The sequence below is a fragment of the Heloderma suspectum genome, chromosome 4 (genome assembly GCF_057233095.1).
Source record: "Heloderma suspectum isolate Gila_16-S chromosome 4, 16-S_ref, whole genome shotgun sequence".
Classification (NCBI taxonomy): Eukaryota; Metazoa; Chordata; class Lepidosauria; order Squamata; family Helodermatidae; genus Heloderma; species Heloderma suspectum.
The window spans coordinates 200056020-200072592 of record NC_139461.1 but is presented as its reverse complement, the minus strand read 5'-3'; the positions used below and the strand labels follow the sequence as shown (position 1 = coordinate 200072592).

General features: G+C 43.6%; 1 protein-coding gene across 1 annotated transcript in view; it reads right to left on the bottom strand.

The window, feature by feature from the left end:
* Positions 1-16573, bottom strand: part of TGFBR3 (transforming growth factor beta receptor 3) — a 178768-nt gene that overhangs the window by 100631 nt on the left and 61564 nt on the right. The window lies entirely within an intron of this gene.

Sequence of the window (16573 nt, the reverse complement as noted above, 5' to 3'; positions counted from 1 at the left end):
AGAACTAGCAGAGAAGCAGTGGCAGTATAGGATACTGCCCTATGAGTTTGAATGGAGTTTATGTAGGATTATAGCCACAGGCTGACTTGAGTTTCTTTGGACTGCATGCGTTGTTTCAAATATAGCCTTCTGCAATATGCTCTCATAGGGTAGATAACTATCAGCTAACCAGCATTTAACCAATTTGTTAAACTGTACTGATTTTACAGAACTAATGTTGTCCAGCAGTTACATATTAGACTTGGGACTGAAAGGTTCCGCTCAGGCAGAAACTCATTGGGTGATCTTAGCAAACACCTTTTCACGTCCCATTTCTTAATCTTCAAAGCAAGAATGATAATGACTTCTCTACTCTCTTGCAAGATACAAAGTTGTACAGAGTTTTGTGGATCAGAAACTAAAAATGAATGCCTCCAATTATGGTGTTCGTAAGAAAAGGAGGACGTTAAGGGGAAATACTAGATTTTTTTTAAAAAATAAGCATTGGCAAAGCTGAGATAAAGATTATCAAACATCTTTGTTGCAAATCTGGAAAAAAAAAAAACGCTGCCACAACTATATGCTCACTGCATTCCTTCTGATGTTGCACTGATCTATAATGCACACACCTCTTAGGTAAGCTGCCACAATACTGCAGACATCTATCACCATGCAGCAGTGTCTAGATGCCTGGTTTACTGGATCTGACAGCAATTACCTAAGCATTGTAACAGCCCTCTCTAGCCCAAAATACAGGGGATGTCCTTGCAAATTATCTCCACAACATGGTATAATACCACACTTTTTCAAGCTGTATAAAGCATGGTGGTTCCAGCTTAGCAAGACAGCCTGATAGCTGAAGCGTGGAGGAGTTTACATACAAAGTACATCTGCAGGAAGCTAAAGGAAGGCAAATATTTATGGAAAGCAGCCCTGCTTCTCCAAATCTACACACAAGCCCACAGTGATAGCCAGAGATTCTGCATGTTTTTCATTCCAGAGGTCATTGAAGGAGTATTGTGGTTTTCGCTCCTACCTCACACACTTCAACATTAGTCAGGAATTAATTCAGTGCAGTTGCATTGAAGTTGAAAACAAAAATATAAACCATCATTGTATCTCAGGACACACCTCCTCCCAGAGGAATCCTCCATCACCTCCTTAGCAGTGGAGATTATCTGCAAAGGGCTACTCCTGTTACCACTTCTAAGGGAAATTTGCTCTGTGAACAGTTTTCCACCCTCAGTATCAGCACTCACAAAATGCTCTCCTCTAGTAGGGATGTCAAGATGCAACATTACTGGATTTTAGGACACAGGCAGTGACAGATATCTTCCCTCCAGAGTTCGGATAGTACCTACTTTTGCTGTGGTTTCTATGTTTTATGGGTTTTAAATTATGGCTTATTGTTAGGTTGCAAACTGTTAGTACACTTGGATAGTTATGATTTGTTCTATTATACATTTTGTTTCTGTGCGTAGCCTTTAGCACTCCTTCTGGGAAAAGGCGATTTAGATACTATTTAATAGTAAACAGTATTAGAGAATAAAGGCAAAATTGGCGGGTCTGGGAGATGTTGCTATTGTCAGATCTTTTTGTACACATATCTGCCTAATAATGAGTATTGTCTGCAATCTACAGTGACTGTGGCAGCGGCTCTCCAGGTTTTCAGACAGGAGTCTTTCCCAGCCCTATCTAGAGATGCTGGGGATTGAGCCTGGGAACTTTTGCATACAAAGCATGTGCTATACTACTGAGCTGCCTCACTGGCTGGCGTCACACAATCCGACAAGCTAGAGTACGGGTTGAGTACGGGTTGAGTGTGGGTTGTTGCTGAATTGTGGGCTGTTGTGATGTGTGATCCTTGGGGCACTAAAAAAAAAAAAAAGGTTGTTAACCATGGACAACCCATGAAGAGAACCCATGGTTTGTTGTTGGGTTGCGAACTGTGGGTTGTTCATGGCTAACAAACCATGGGTTGTTAGCGCACCTGGGTTCACACGACACAACAACCCATGATTCAATGACAACCCATGATTCAATGACAACCCACGGCTCAACGACAAGCCACACTCAATTCATCCTCAAACCGTATTCTGGTTTGTTGTGTTGTGTGAACCAGATCAATGACTTACCAAGATGAAGTGGTTATAAGATGTACTGCATGTCTGTCCGTCCACTCATCCTGGGGTCCACCAACAGACACCTCCCTTAGCACGTACCAAGGCCCCTCCCCCTCCCATTTTTATGTGAGTGTGTGTGTGTGTAAATAACTTTGGGCAGCTGCAGAGGGAAGTGGGGAAATGCCTGGCTTGCAGCTGCCCACCATCTTAATTTCCTGTCCCCAGAATGCCTCAGGGCCTATTCTCGGCGAGTAATAATGGTGGGTAGCTGCAGACCAAGTGCCTCAGTTTGCAGCATGCTGGGCTAGGCCACCCACTAAAACTTCTTACTAAAATGGGAAAGGGCCTTGCTGCTGCCCAGCTGCCTGGTAAGTTTGGGAGAAGAGATGCAGGGTGACCCAGGGGACTGGTGGGGAGGGCTGTGGTGTGTTGAGGAGAGTTGGAGAGAGCTGCAGAGCAACCCTGGGAGAGAACCAGTGCTGGGATGGGGGATGAAGGAGAAGGGAGGGATGTGTGTGTGTGCTTGTACGACGGATGAATGGAGTGTATGGCTGCATGTCTATGAATGGACGGGTTTGTGTGTGTGTGTATCTGTAAAGAAGAGAGAGGAAGGGTTTAGGGCAGGCTTCTCCAACCTGGTGCTTTTGGACTACAACTCCTAGCATTCCTGACTATTGGTCGTGCTGGCAGTTGACGTCCAAAACATCTGGAGGGCACCAGGGTAGGGGAGACTGGTTTAAGGGGTGTGATCCAGAGGGAAAGGACGTGTGGGGCCCTTGTGAGTTTGTAGTGTGGGGTTTTTGTATGGGATGTGGGTTCCTGTGTGTGTTTTGTATAAGATATTCCTATTAATCTGGGGAAATAAACTTGCTGGAATAAATTAACTTTAGAGGTGATTTGGGGAAAATAATTGGCTTGGCTATCTGTGAAATGGGTGGTCTGTTGGAGCAGAAAACTAAGGGGTTCAGAAGAGTGGCTTTTTGTTCTGAGCTCAGACCCCGCCTGTGCCTTTTACTCAGTTCATGGAAAATTTAGTGTCTTTTAGGTTCACTAGTTTGCCTCTCTATGAAATGGGTGTTTTGTGACTGGTCATGCCCACCACGGCAGCCATTTTGTGAATGGGCACCTCCAGAGAAATCGTAATTAATTAAACTTCATCCATGTTTGGTAGTAGTCTGAACCCTACATAAAGCCCAAATAATTTTCACCCAAACCAATTTTAACTGATTATTGACGTATTTCTTTTCCTATAGGCATTTCCAGCACAATGCACTCCTTCTGGGCCAAACTAGTTGCCAAAGTCACAGAATGTCAGTCACACCCATGCCAAGCAGCCATGTCAAGAATGTCACTTCCAGTTGCAAAGCCCAGCAAAAAGAAAAGCTGCTAAGGCAGCCTTCTTCAACCTGGTTCCCTGCCAGATGTGTTGCACTGCAACTCCCAGCAGCCCCCACCTACTACAAGTCACAGCATCCCGGGATGCTGGGACTTGCAGTAACTGGGGGATGCTGGGAGTTGCAGTGCAACACATCTGGCAGGAAACCAGGTTGAGGAAGGCTGTGTTAGGGGGAGTTGGGGGGGGTGAAGGGCAAACAGGAAAAAGATTTGCATCCCCTCCTGCCCACTGCTTCTTCACCTGAAATTTCTCTGCTACTCCAGAGCTGGTCAGTTTGTCCCACATTCTAAGGGCCAAAACAGACATTGCTTTAAATGTGTGTCTAACAGCTACATCTTTTTTGTTCATTTTCACTCTAGAGTAGCTGCAGCAGTAGCATGGAGGGTGAGGGGGCTTTTACAATCCAGATAGGGGGCCCCTGTGCCTACTCTAGAATAAAAATGGGGGGAAAACCCACAGAGATGTTAAGACACACATTTCAAATAATGTCTGTTTTGGGGTGGGTGCCACGGCATGTCATTCTGCCCTTAGTCATCCAGATCATGGATTGCTCTAGCGACAAGCTAGAGCGTGAGCTGGGTGCATCAGTTGGATTGGTCCAGAATGGTTACTGACAGTCCTAGACATTCTCACTACCCTATGTCTGCGTAACCATACACAATATAAACACACAACACTGGCCCTCCAGTACTACAGCCTGTGAGTCATTTTCCCCAACAATGTGCATCCAGCATCAAAATAAACCATTTCTTGCTTTGACAGCGTACTTGTCTGCTGCCAAGCCACATACCAATGACTATGCAAAATGTGCCAAAATTTTATTTGAAGACCACATCCTGGTCTCTTTTCCCTAAACCATCCTCAACCACTGGCATCTGCCTGTACGTGTTCAAACCATTCACCATTCACAGAAAGCCACTCTGCCTCTGCTGACGCTGATTGAAAGTAATCATTTTTCTTATGTCCTTACTTAACTAAATGTGTGCTCGCAGCTCAGAGAACCGTAAGTTCCACTTCACTTGATTTTCACCCATCCATTTCAGCATGGTGGAAATGGCTTTCTTTGCCTGTCCTCAAAAATGGTTGAACAAGGCTCAGCTGCCTTGTTAAAACAAGAATGGGTTGGATCAACTGTGCTGACGGAAGTGGACTTCCCTGCCCCTCCGTCCCATGGCAGCCCCTCCAGCTCCCTGAAAATGCCACACAGAGACCCAGTTTGTACGATTAAACAACCCACGGTTTGTTAACCATGGCTTGTTTGGGAGTGTGCTGCCTCCTGACCGCTTGACCAATTCCTATGCACTAAATAACCCAGGGACACCCCATCCTTGGGTTGTTCTCCATGACATGCAAACCCAGAACTCTGGGTTGTTGAGGGAGAAACAACCCAGAGTTATAACCCAAAAACAAATCATGGGTTTGATTAAAAAACTGTGGGCTGTTTAATTGTGTGACCTGGATCAGAGAGTCAGGAGACCCTGCTGAATGGCGCCCCACAGCTATAACATAGAAGGAGGGGGGATCCAAAAAACTGGGCAGAGGGACCTTCCACGACTGGAGCCCTTTCACTTGGGGAAGGTAGATCCTGGATATAAGCCAATGTCATTACAAACATGTCACTAATTGCCCTGAAAATTTTAGTTGAAGGGCTCTATACAAATAGAAAGAAATAAAATAGACAAACATCTTGCACCTTGCTTGCAATTATAATTTAATTCATTTAAATTAATCAAACATCTGAAAGCCCAATAAAGATGGATGGCAGGTTAAAAAAATTATTTAAACTAAATGATAAAACTAGTAACATGACAAGTATATTGAACAGTTGCTTGGGGAGAGAGGCCTGGGGAACCCACTGCCCTTGCTATACTACAGCAGACTTTTCTATATAAACTGGTTTAATTCCCATCAAATGCTGATGCCTCTGTGAACCATGTGGGATTGAGGAATCGTCCATTTTTATGCCCTTCATATGCAGTCAGTTCATGCTCAGTGAAATGCGGTACACTTAGAGAACCTGGCTTGCCCCATCCATCTGTATTGCCTCACTCATCCCTTGATGGTAACACTTCCGGGTAGATATACATTATGTACTATACAAATACATACAATCAAAGACACTCCAGAATGGCTGCTGTTAAAAAGAAGCAGCACATTATTACTTCTTTTCTGAGATAACAAGCTCTTTTTCTTCTTCCCATAGCTATGTGCTCCTAATAAAAACACACAGTTTTCATACTAGCATCTGGAAATTATTGAGTATAATTTTAGCGTCCTGATTTCTCATATCACCAGGCAACTAATGTTTAACGTGTGTTGTGCTGTCATAAAGCAACAAAGAAGTGAGAAAAGGAGGGATATTACAACCTTGAGGCTAACATGTAACTATATAATGGATTTTATTTTAATTTTAATATTGGCCAATAAAGTGTGTTCCATTTCCAGAGAGAACTCTTCAGGGCTGTCAGCTGAAAAGTGTGACCAAGTCCCACAAATTGCATGAATATGCACTGCAACCTCCGGAGTGCTATAACTATGTCCTACTGGATTCCCCCCAAATTTAAAGATTGCGCCAGTGGGATCTGGTGCACATAGGAAGGAAGCACATGCTCATTAGCAGAACTTCATAGGAGAGAATGTTTGCAGTCTCACACTGTATGTATGTAAAACTCAAGGGCTTTCTTTCAAGAGCTAAAAGATGACTGGAAACAGCAGGCTTCCGGAGCACTGGGGATATTCATACTGTCATTTTTGAAAAGATACAAATTGCCATCTGCTCGATTCATGGACCATTGGGGATCTGAATGGTGCTGAAGGCGTTTCAAGCCTAAAAGCAGTCCCTCCACAAAACCTTAACTGCAAAAAAACCTCCACTAAATGGCAATGATTGTTCAGCAAAGAGATGCTGATGACTGTCATAAAATAGACCCAAAGGCAAATGAACAGTGTCACAAGCGGCTGTATACTGAGGAGGCTCCTGGTCTCTTCAGTCCTATGATGTCTCTCCTGCCACCACTGCACATGGATGTGAGCAACAAAATCCTCTTTTTGTCTCAGTCCTGCCTTGTTCCAAAGCATCTTCTTATAGCCTTACTTGTGTGTGTGTGTGTGTGTGTGTATACACACCCAGCCTCCCCAACGTCGTGCCCTCCAAATGTGTTGGACTGCAACTCCTATCATCCCCAGCCAGCATGCCCAATTGTCGTGCTGGCTGGGGATGATAGGAGTTATGGTTCAACCCGTTTGGAGGGCGCCACGTTGGGGAAGGCTGGTATATACACTCCAACCTGCTCTACCTGCAGGGCTGTGGGTGGAGTCAAGTGCCTTCTTGGCTTGTGATGGACATGGACCTCAATGAGGAAGACTGGAAAACAGAACTGCCAATGATGTGTTGGCCATGGCCATCCCACGTAGACTGCCGGAACCAGTGATGTGGTCAAGCCCAGTCAGAGGGGACATCACCGCTGGACCCAAACCTCACAGCCAGCATCCTGGTTCACCCAGGTAGTCAAATAGAGCCATTTTTTTAAAGCTTCTCTGCCTGGTCACCTGGAGACGATTCTTACTACTCCTGGTCACTACTAGGCCAGTAGCTATTTATAAGTGTGTTTTAAATTATTTCTTCCACTGGCTATTTGTTTTTGTTTTGCCATATTATTTTAAAACTGCTATAAAACCATTTGAGTCTTAAAGCAGAACCAAGATAAATATAATAAAACTACTATCTTTAAGTAACCTCGTTACAGCAAAATCAAAGGAATATGGAAACCGTGTAACTGCTAGTAACAATAAAAGTGAGATCTATAGAAGGTTTAGAGTTCACATCAGTCTGGAAGCGGGACAAGAACTTTATTCTCTCTCTCCAACAAGAATAGGAAACGCCACACAGATAAAACTAAGTCTGGTGCCACCTAGTGACCAAGCCATACAATGACACTATCCACACAGCATATCAGTTTCAAAAGGCCACACTCCCAAAGGCACCTTTTAGCACTGTTTCTCTACTATAATGCTAATGCGAGTCGGCATCAGGACCCCCAAAAAGCTTCATCTTTTTAAAGATTAATGACATGGCTTCTATAGTTTAACAGAACAAATCTGTTGGCCTGGGCTGCAAGCTAAAGTGGGCTAAAAACCCAATACATCTTCACTGTAAGAATTATATCCGGAATTCTTATTTCTAGAGTATCCACCTAAAAGAACAGAAGCAGCAGGCTAAAATCCAAAGCCTAAAAGAACAGAAGCAGCACCTGGAGAAATGCAGCCATAGACAGGGAGGAAAATGATTAAAAATATTCATCAAGTAAAGCATTGAGGAAGGATGGCAGGTTCCCCAAACGGCTGGTGGTATTGGCATTCGGATAGCCATCATGGCAGGGTCCCCACACGGTGCCCTTGAACAGCACCTGCAAAGCTCTCCGCTCTTTGCCACCTTCAAAATGTTTTTTTAAATGAAAAACTTGAAAAACATTAGAGTGCCAGGTTCTCCTTCCTGACCTGCTGCTGATCAGCTGTTCAGTGGGCAGGAAGAGAAGAGTTGCTTCCTGGACCAACCCAATCATCTTCTTTCCACACAGACTTTTCCCCTTTGCTCTCTGTCTCCCCTCACTCCCAGCCTCTAGCCTTGCTATTTCTCTCCCTTCCCTGTCTCCAGCCTTCTTCTTTCTCTCACTATTCCTCTTCCCTTTACCCTTTTGCCATGCTATTTCCCCCTCCCTCAAGCTGATATTCTTGCTATTTGTCCCCCTACCCACCTTATTACCTCACTGTTTATCCCCCTCCTACCTTCTAGCTCACTCTTTCTCATCCTTCTACACCTTTGCCGTACTATTTCTTCCTCCCTCCCAACCTCTAGCCTCATTATTGCTCTCCCCCAGCTTCTGTTGACTAGCCAGGACCCCCCGACAGCCATTATCTGACTAGCCACATCCTCCATGGGAACCATGTTGTGGTGGTGCCCACAGTAGTTTCTCAAATTCCCAAATGTGCCCATAGGTCCAAAACAGTTGGGGACCCCTGCTCTAGGGTAAGTCCAGCATCAGTACTCAAATATAGCCAGGATCTACACCAGACTTCCACATCTGGATGCCCTCCAACTGTGTTTGCCTACAAGTCTCAGTCTCATCATCCTCAGCCAACATGCTGGGGCCATGGTAGTTTGGGATGATGGGAGTGTAGCCCAATAGATTTGGACGGCACCAGATTATGGAAGGCTGATCTATACTGTTCAAGAACTCAATTATCTTAACTTACTCCACTTTAACTTCATTTTGAAAGCAAAGGGAGGCTCAACCTTGGAAAATATTTGTACTCTTTAATGGGGTATGGCCATGACTTATGCAATTCTCCTATTTTCCCCACTTACGATTCTACCCCTCACAACACCCCACTAGTTTAGAACTCATCTGCAATGTGTCTCAGGAAGATGTTACTTACTGTAATTTACTCTATTTGTAGCCATGTCAATCATGTTCCTAAATAAGCCTTTTCTACCATTTCTTTCCCCAATAAGACAGGGATACAGATGCTTTTTATAATACTATGAGCCTTCCTCCATGGACCATAAAATGTATTGTCCATCATAGAAATGGTCTATCTTTGCTTGTTGCTCCTAAGTTCCCAGAAACACCCTCTTTAGGGAACAAATGCAAAACTATTTTTTGGACCTAGAACAGTGGGGGGGGGGGGTTCACTACCATCCCTTGTTTATATAGTGCCAAAAAAAGCAAAGTTGTGGCAACTTAAGTTAGGAATTGCAATACAAAATTATTAATTTGAAAAAAAGGTAACTGTCAAGTTAAGGGAGTTTCTGCTTAAGAGGGGAGTAAAATGCATGTGGTGGAGTCCAGATTATGCAGCAAATAAATTAAAACAGGGTTTTCATTATATATTCAGAGATGCTTCTTCTGATGAAACAGGAAACACTTTGCCAATATACACAGCATATTGTAAACCAAGATTACAACTGCAGTTTACAGAGCAATCTTATACATGTCTATTCGGAAGTCCCACTGAGCTCAATAGACCTTATTCCCAGGTAAGTGGATATAGGATTGCAGCTGTAGCTATTTTAAATGTTTAACACAGAACAAAAGTGGGGGAATGAATTAAGAAGCCTCTTTGATGCCACATCTGTTGAGAACTGCACATGGAGTACAACCAAAATGCAACATCTGTACCGAGTAAACAAAGACGTCTTTGAGAGCAGATGTACCAAGCCCCCTGCCAAAACACTACTCCTATCCGTAGTATTTGTTGCAGTTCAGCTGATCAACCAAAGTGCTGCAGAATTCCAGGCCCTCTTCATATCTTACTTTGAAACTGAGTTTAAAAAGAACATCAGGATCTGTAATTCCTAAGAGCATGCAAACCAGGCTTCTGTTGGGTGAGGAGCTGCTATTTGGTATTATTCATACACCTCCTATAAGCGTGCCCAGATACTATCTCTCACAGTTCTGCCTTGGCAATTGTAAGGGTAAAAAAGAAAAGTTTTGAAGTTCAACACTGTATACAGGAAGGAACAGCAAATTTGCAAAGCCCCAGCTAGAATGTGGATTGCTACACCACTTCCTACAAACACAGCCAAGGGATAATTATGGCAAAAGCTGCACCCTAACCTCAAAAGTGAGAATGGATCCAAGCAGATGACTGGCTCCAGGTTATGGACAGAGGGCCTATGGGAAGACTGAAGGTCACAGGAAGGCGCAAACAGGGAGGCAGCAGTGGAATCAGATGGCTATCTAATATTCAGATTCATTTGCTCTCATGTCTCAGTCGTATGATGAACTGAATACCTGTCAAGACCATCTCAACCTGGTACTGTGCAGTTCTAAGATGCCATCCCAGGTTGACTGTATCTGGGATGAGACTTTCTTCCAGCGCCAGACAACAACCCACTGCAACTCTTCAAACAGCCAATGTAAACTATGCAATGTGGGCATAATATTGTTACATCACTTTGAGGCCTAGTCCAGCTCAACAAGGCAGATTCATTTTGGAGAAATAAAAATTGTCACCAGGGAGCAGGGGAGATGCAGAGGCCATCCTTCATCTCTACCTAATTTCACAGGCTCGCTCTCTGAAAACAACTCCACACACACACACACGCACACACTTCCTCAGCCCTCCTTCCACTGTTCCTCCTGGTTCCATCCTCCCTCGATCTTTTCCATCACTAGGCTGTTTTAGAGATACCTGCCTCTAGTGGCTAGCCTTTCCAAATACATGACATGCATTCCAGCTTTCTGTCGCAATAAAGTCATTGTTGCCTAAATCAATAAGGTTATTGTGCTGCTGTGCTTTGAACAAATTGCATTCTGCAGAGAAGTAATATTGGCTGCCTGTATAGAATGTAATTACAAGAATTACGTGTTATGACCACAGAGATATCGTGGGTCTCTGAAACAAGGTCAGATTGGGAGAAATATGAGTGCCGTTTATTGCGGCAGAAACATAGGACAAATATTTTAAGACATCCACCAAGAGAAAAACTCCCTCTGGTGCTCACAAAACATACATTCCATGAATATGCAACACAGAGGAATTCATCCCGCAGTAATGTTTAGATAGAGTCTTGGCTATACAGTGACAGCTATGGAGTCCTTAAAACCCAGAACTGCTCCTACTCCTGCAGCAGAGGGCAAGTCCACAGTGAACAGGGGCGTGCATTTCTGGGAACATGGCTGCCATCCTACTGGAAAGGTGAGATTGCTTCATCAGTGCCCACAGCTCTTGTATAATGATACATCTATGCACTGACATCTCTTGAGTTAACTGGAGGGAGTGGGGAAGGAGAAATCACACCAATAGGCTGTGGTCAAATTTTATTCAGGCAATTGTGTTTTGCAAATTTAGGTCAGAAAACACAGTGGCTACAACCCACAGAGCTATATAGGTGCACCCAAAGGATTCTGGAAGCGCAAAGATTCCCCACCATGTTTGAATAACAGATCCTCAAGCTATATCGAAAAATACTTTCCCAGGTTATAAAAACTCTTTGCAGTGCAGTTGGGTTTCTCAAGGAGTACCGCCCCCAAAATCCAAAGCCCCTCTGAGAATGAGCAATTGTCCCGTTTGTACCCAATTCATGCTGCTTCCAAAAAAAACCAGGGCTTTAATCTAAACTATATTTAGTACATTGTTCCCCTAAAACCCTTATGGAATCCACAGCAGGTCTTGAACTGACGACCTGAGGGATATTCAGGCAGGGCTTCAGCTAGTGCATCAACTACTCAGCTCTGGCTCAGGGAGGGAGCTTCAGGAAAACCGCTCCCTGAGGGGAGGAGACTCATTGTTTATTTATTGAACACTTTTTACTGTAATAAATTGGAGAACGGGGAAAATGTCAAGAACGTGAAAAGACTCATAAAAGCAATGGTGTTGTGCTTATTCATTGTACTTGACTGAGTTTTATTATGTAAAGCTTTTCTCTTTCTCCCCCCACTCCCTCCACCTCCAGAGATAACCCATAAATTTATCTTGGATCTGAACCTTCTTAACTATAGGAAGGATAGGAAGTTGAAGGGAAAACAATAGATGGAAATGCTCTGTTTAAGTAACAAGGACAGGAAACTTTCAGCTAGTTTTACAGTGAAGTTCCATATTGGGACTCAAGCGAGAACCAAAACAAAACAAAACAAAAACAAAAAAATGAACTAATTCTATATGAAGCATAAATAAACCTCACAGATTTTAAAACCATTGTATTTTAATAGAATGCTACCAAAATGCCTCAACCCAACACATAGTAGTTTTGTTTATTGTACTGCTAAAACTGAGTCATAATAAACAATTTGGTAAATTAAAGACAATAAGTAAGGAAATGCTAGACATTATAAAACCAGAGGCATGAGTCCAGGACTGAACTATATTTATTTTTATATCAAATTGTGCAGGAATTCATAAATCAGCAAACAAAACTCACACACACAAAAGTAAACACATCTCAGGCTTCAGTCTCTATATGGCCACAGAAATAAGTACACGTCTGTACATTCCTTATCCTGAAAATGAGAGAGAGAGAGAGAGAGAGAGAGAGAGAAATTCCTCACTTCTTTCCATGCTGTGGTTACTGTCCTACAGCCCAAAGTCATTAACAGATGATTCTGGAAATCAAAGAGGGAAGACCAATGGATTTGCCTAATCTAATGGGATACCTATCAAGTGTGCAGAGTGAGGCTGTACATCTATCACCAATATATCTAAACCAAGGGTGGGGAACCCCTTTTTTCTGTGGAGGGCCACATTCCCTCAGGAGTAATCTGTCAGGGTCCATATGCCAGTAATATATGGGGCTGAAGCCAGCAGTGACTGGGACCAGAGCCAAAAGTCTGCAAGACCACCTCTTCTCTCTTTCTCTCTTCTCTGCCATTTTGCTCGTTTTGACACCCCCCTTTTCCTCTCTCTCCCTCTGACCCCTCCTTTTCTTTCCTCTCTCTCTCCTGCCCCCAAAACTGCTGGGAAACGGACAGACCACTCTCCCAGTCTAAGCTTAAGAACTGTATATCCAAACCTTCATGAAGTCCCACCGTGATATGCATCTCTTCTTCCACCTCTCTAACGCAACCACCCATCCATTATCCCATCTAAGGGCTTATTCAACAAATGCCTATCCAAGGTAGGGCAAGGCAGCTAGAAATTTCTAATGGGCCTACCTCATTCCTTCTTTGTAGTCCAGTTAACTAGGAACTGGAAGGCAGACTTTTACTATTAAAAAAAACAGCAGCAAATTAACTGCCACTTTCCTACTATGTCGTTCTTCACGTTTCTAAACAAGAGCTGTTGCTAGACTTGTAAAGTGAGGTGTACCAGCTAGGAACATGATCTAGACCAGCCTTTCCCAACCTGTTGTCCTCCAGATGTCACCAGGACAACAACTCCCAGCATCCCTAACCACAGACCATACAGCTGGGGTTGGTAGGACTTGAAATACAAAACATCTGGAGGGCACCAAGTTGGAGAAGGCTGCTTTAGACATTCATGGTACACATTTTACCTCAGCTATGAGCTTATTTTGGCAAACCATCATCCTGGTTCGTACATTTAGAAATTCCTCACACAGCAACCCCATTACTGGAGCTGTGTTGGGGAGGTAACATATGAACATTGATGCCTGATCTCCAGGACCCCCCACTTACACTATTTCAGAGCCTCTTTTTCTGAGGAAATTAAATCATGTGAGCTGGCCTTCGGAAGGATCATGCATCAGCATGGAGCCCTTGGCTCATATGTTAATTCCCACATATACCTGCGAAGATGAGGGGCACTTCATGTGGGAGACTTTTAAATCTACTAACTAGGACATCTTCTTTGTCTCACCCCCCACCCTACCCCCAGTCTGGAATAACTTGCCTTACTTGGTTCATAGAATCATAGAATAGTAGGGTTGGGAGGGGCCTATAAGACCATCAGGTCCAATCCCCTGCTTAATGCAGGAATCCAAGTCAGAGCATCCCTGACAAGTGGCTGTCCAGCTTCATCTTGAACGCCTCCAGTGTGGGATTGCCCACTACCTCCCTAGGTCACTGGTTCCACTGTCGTATTGCTCTAACAGTCAGGAAGTTTTCCCTGATGTTCAGCTGGAATCTGGCTTCCTGTACCTTGAGCCATTATTCCGTATCCTGCACTCTGGGATGATCGAGAAGAGATCCTGGCCTTCCTCTCTGTGACAACCTTTCAAATAGTGACAATCTTGAGCAGCGCGATCATATCTCCCCTCAGTCTTCTCTTCTTAAGGCTAAACATGCCCAGTTCTTTCAGTCTCTCCTCATAGGGCTTTGTTTCCAGTCCCCTGATCATCTTCAGTTTGTCTGCACCTTTCTTAAAGTGTGGTGCCCAGAAATGGACACAGTACTCCGGATGAAGCCTAACCAGTGCTGAGTAGAGGGGAGCTAGTATTTCATGTGATTTGAAAGCTATACTTCTATTAATGCAGCCCAAAATAGCACTGGCCTTTTTTGCAGCCACATCACATTGTTGGTGCATATTCAGCTTGTGATCGACAACAATTCCAAGATCCTTCTCACTTGTACTATTGTTGAGCCAAGTATCCTCCATCTTGTAGCTGTACATTTGGTTTCTTTTCCTAGTTCTTTTCCCAGAACTTGGCATTTATCCCTATTAAATTTCATTCTGTTGTTTTCTGCCCAGCGCTCCAGCCTATCAAGATCACTTTGAATTTTGTTTCTGTCTTCCAAAGTATTAGCTAACCTGCCAATTTTGTGTCATCTGCAAATCTGATCAGCATTCCCTGCACCTCCTCCTCCAAGTCATTAATAAAAATGTTGAAGAGCACTGGGCCCAGGGCTGAGCCCTGCGGTACCCCGCTCGTTACCTCTCCCCAGTTTGAAAATATCCCATTGATAAGCACTCTTTGAGTCCGATTCTGTAGCCAACTGTGGATCCACCTGATAGTTGTTTCATCTAGCCCACTTTGAGCTACTTTGCTAATCAGGATATCATGGGGTGCTTTTCTGAAATCGAGATATATTATGCCCACAGCATTCCCACAGTCCACAAGGGAGGTTATCTGATCAAAAAATAGATCAGATTAGTCTGGCAGGATTTGTTCTTGACAAATCCATGTTGACTTCGAGTAATCACTGCATTGTTTTCAAGGTGCTTACATACGGATCACTTTATAATCTGCTCCAGAATTTTCCCAGGGATTGATATCAGACTGACTGGTCTGTAGTTCCCAGGTTCCTTGTGAGCATTTCTTGGTTCTTGTGAGGATTTCTGAGGTAATATATGCGGAGGGCTCTGAATACTCAAAAAAGCTATGTATAAAAGCTAATAACAAGGACTGCAGATATCTCTGCCAACAAGATGACAAGCAGGATGGGTTCTTCACAAAGCGAAAGAGGACTACTTCTCCCACAGCAAGTTTCAGACACTGGGATAATCTCTGTGCAAACCCCTTGCACTGCACATCAAACCCCCTGCGCCGCACGTCACATACTGTAATACATTTTTATTTTCCCACACAAAGATTCTCACCATACATTCTCACCATACATAAAAATAGCAGTATGTGAAGCATCCCTGAGTGGAAGGCAATGGGCATAAAGAAGAAAGACGGTTTCAGCCCTCTTCTAATTAATAACAACATGTTTCCAAGTTCAGCTGAAGGCTGAATTCTTATAATTGACCCTTTAAAAAGGAGTTCACTACCATTAACCAATCTCATTACACAAAATCTGAAAGCCAATCTTCTTTCAAAAGCTTAATCAAAACAAACCCTCCTTCTTTATAATATTCAAAGCTTTAGCTTCATTTCTGAGAAAATGTTTTGCCAAAAGTTAACCAAAAAACAAACAAAGAACTGTGACCTTTCTCCCCCCTCCTGCCCCCCCCAAATAAATTATAAAGCAGTTCTCCAGTCTGAAGTAAAAGTAGAATTAACCCAACTCAAAGGACAGCCACCCAACTCCCTAAATTAGCTGTCCTGTTGTATTTCTTCTATTCTTTGTTTTTCTATTTCCCAATATATATTTGTAAAAAACCTAGCTACATTATAAAGCTTGAGGAGGAAGGATGTGAACAGCTGAATTTTCAATCATGCGTGGCAACACAAACACACTCACATTTCCCTGAATACAAATCTCAGGCTTTATTCAAAGTCTTTGCTTTGTTCCAAGAGCCCAGAATTTACTGGCCCCAATGTAGCTACAGTTACAGGCAGTGACATGCACACATCCAAAGACAGTAGCTGGAAATGCACATTCCACAAAGGGAAGAACATGAATACATCCAAACTGGCGAAGGGAATGGTGGCCCCAACGAATGCTTGAAGTCTGAATTCACCTCACAGTGAAGATGCATGTCTGGATCTACATTCGTATCTAGATGGCATATGTGCTTGCTGATTCAGCAAGACAATCCACACATGGAAGTCACTTCTGCATGTGTCTCTACACTTGCTGGCTTGGGTCAATAGAGAGCTACACAGCCCTCCAGTTGTGCTAATGCTTGCTGCATCTGTTCTATGGCTGTTGATTTGGGGGCTTTCTACAAGCTGTGATTTTCCTGAAGAATAGCACAGCCAACCCCAAACCATAGAGATGATGTCAGTCAA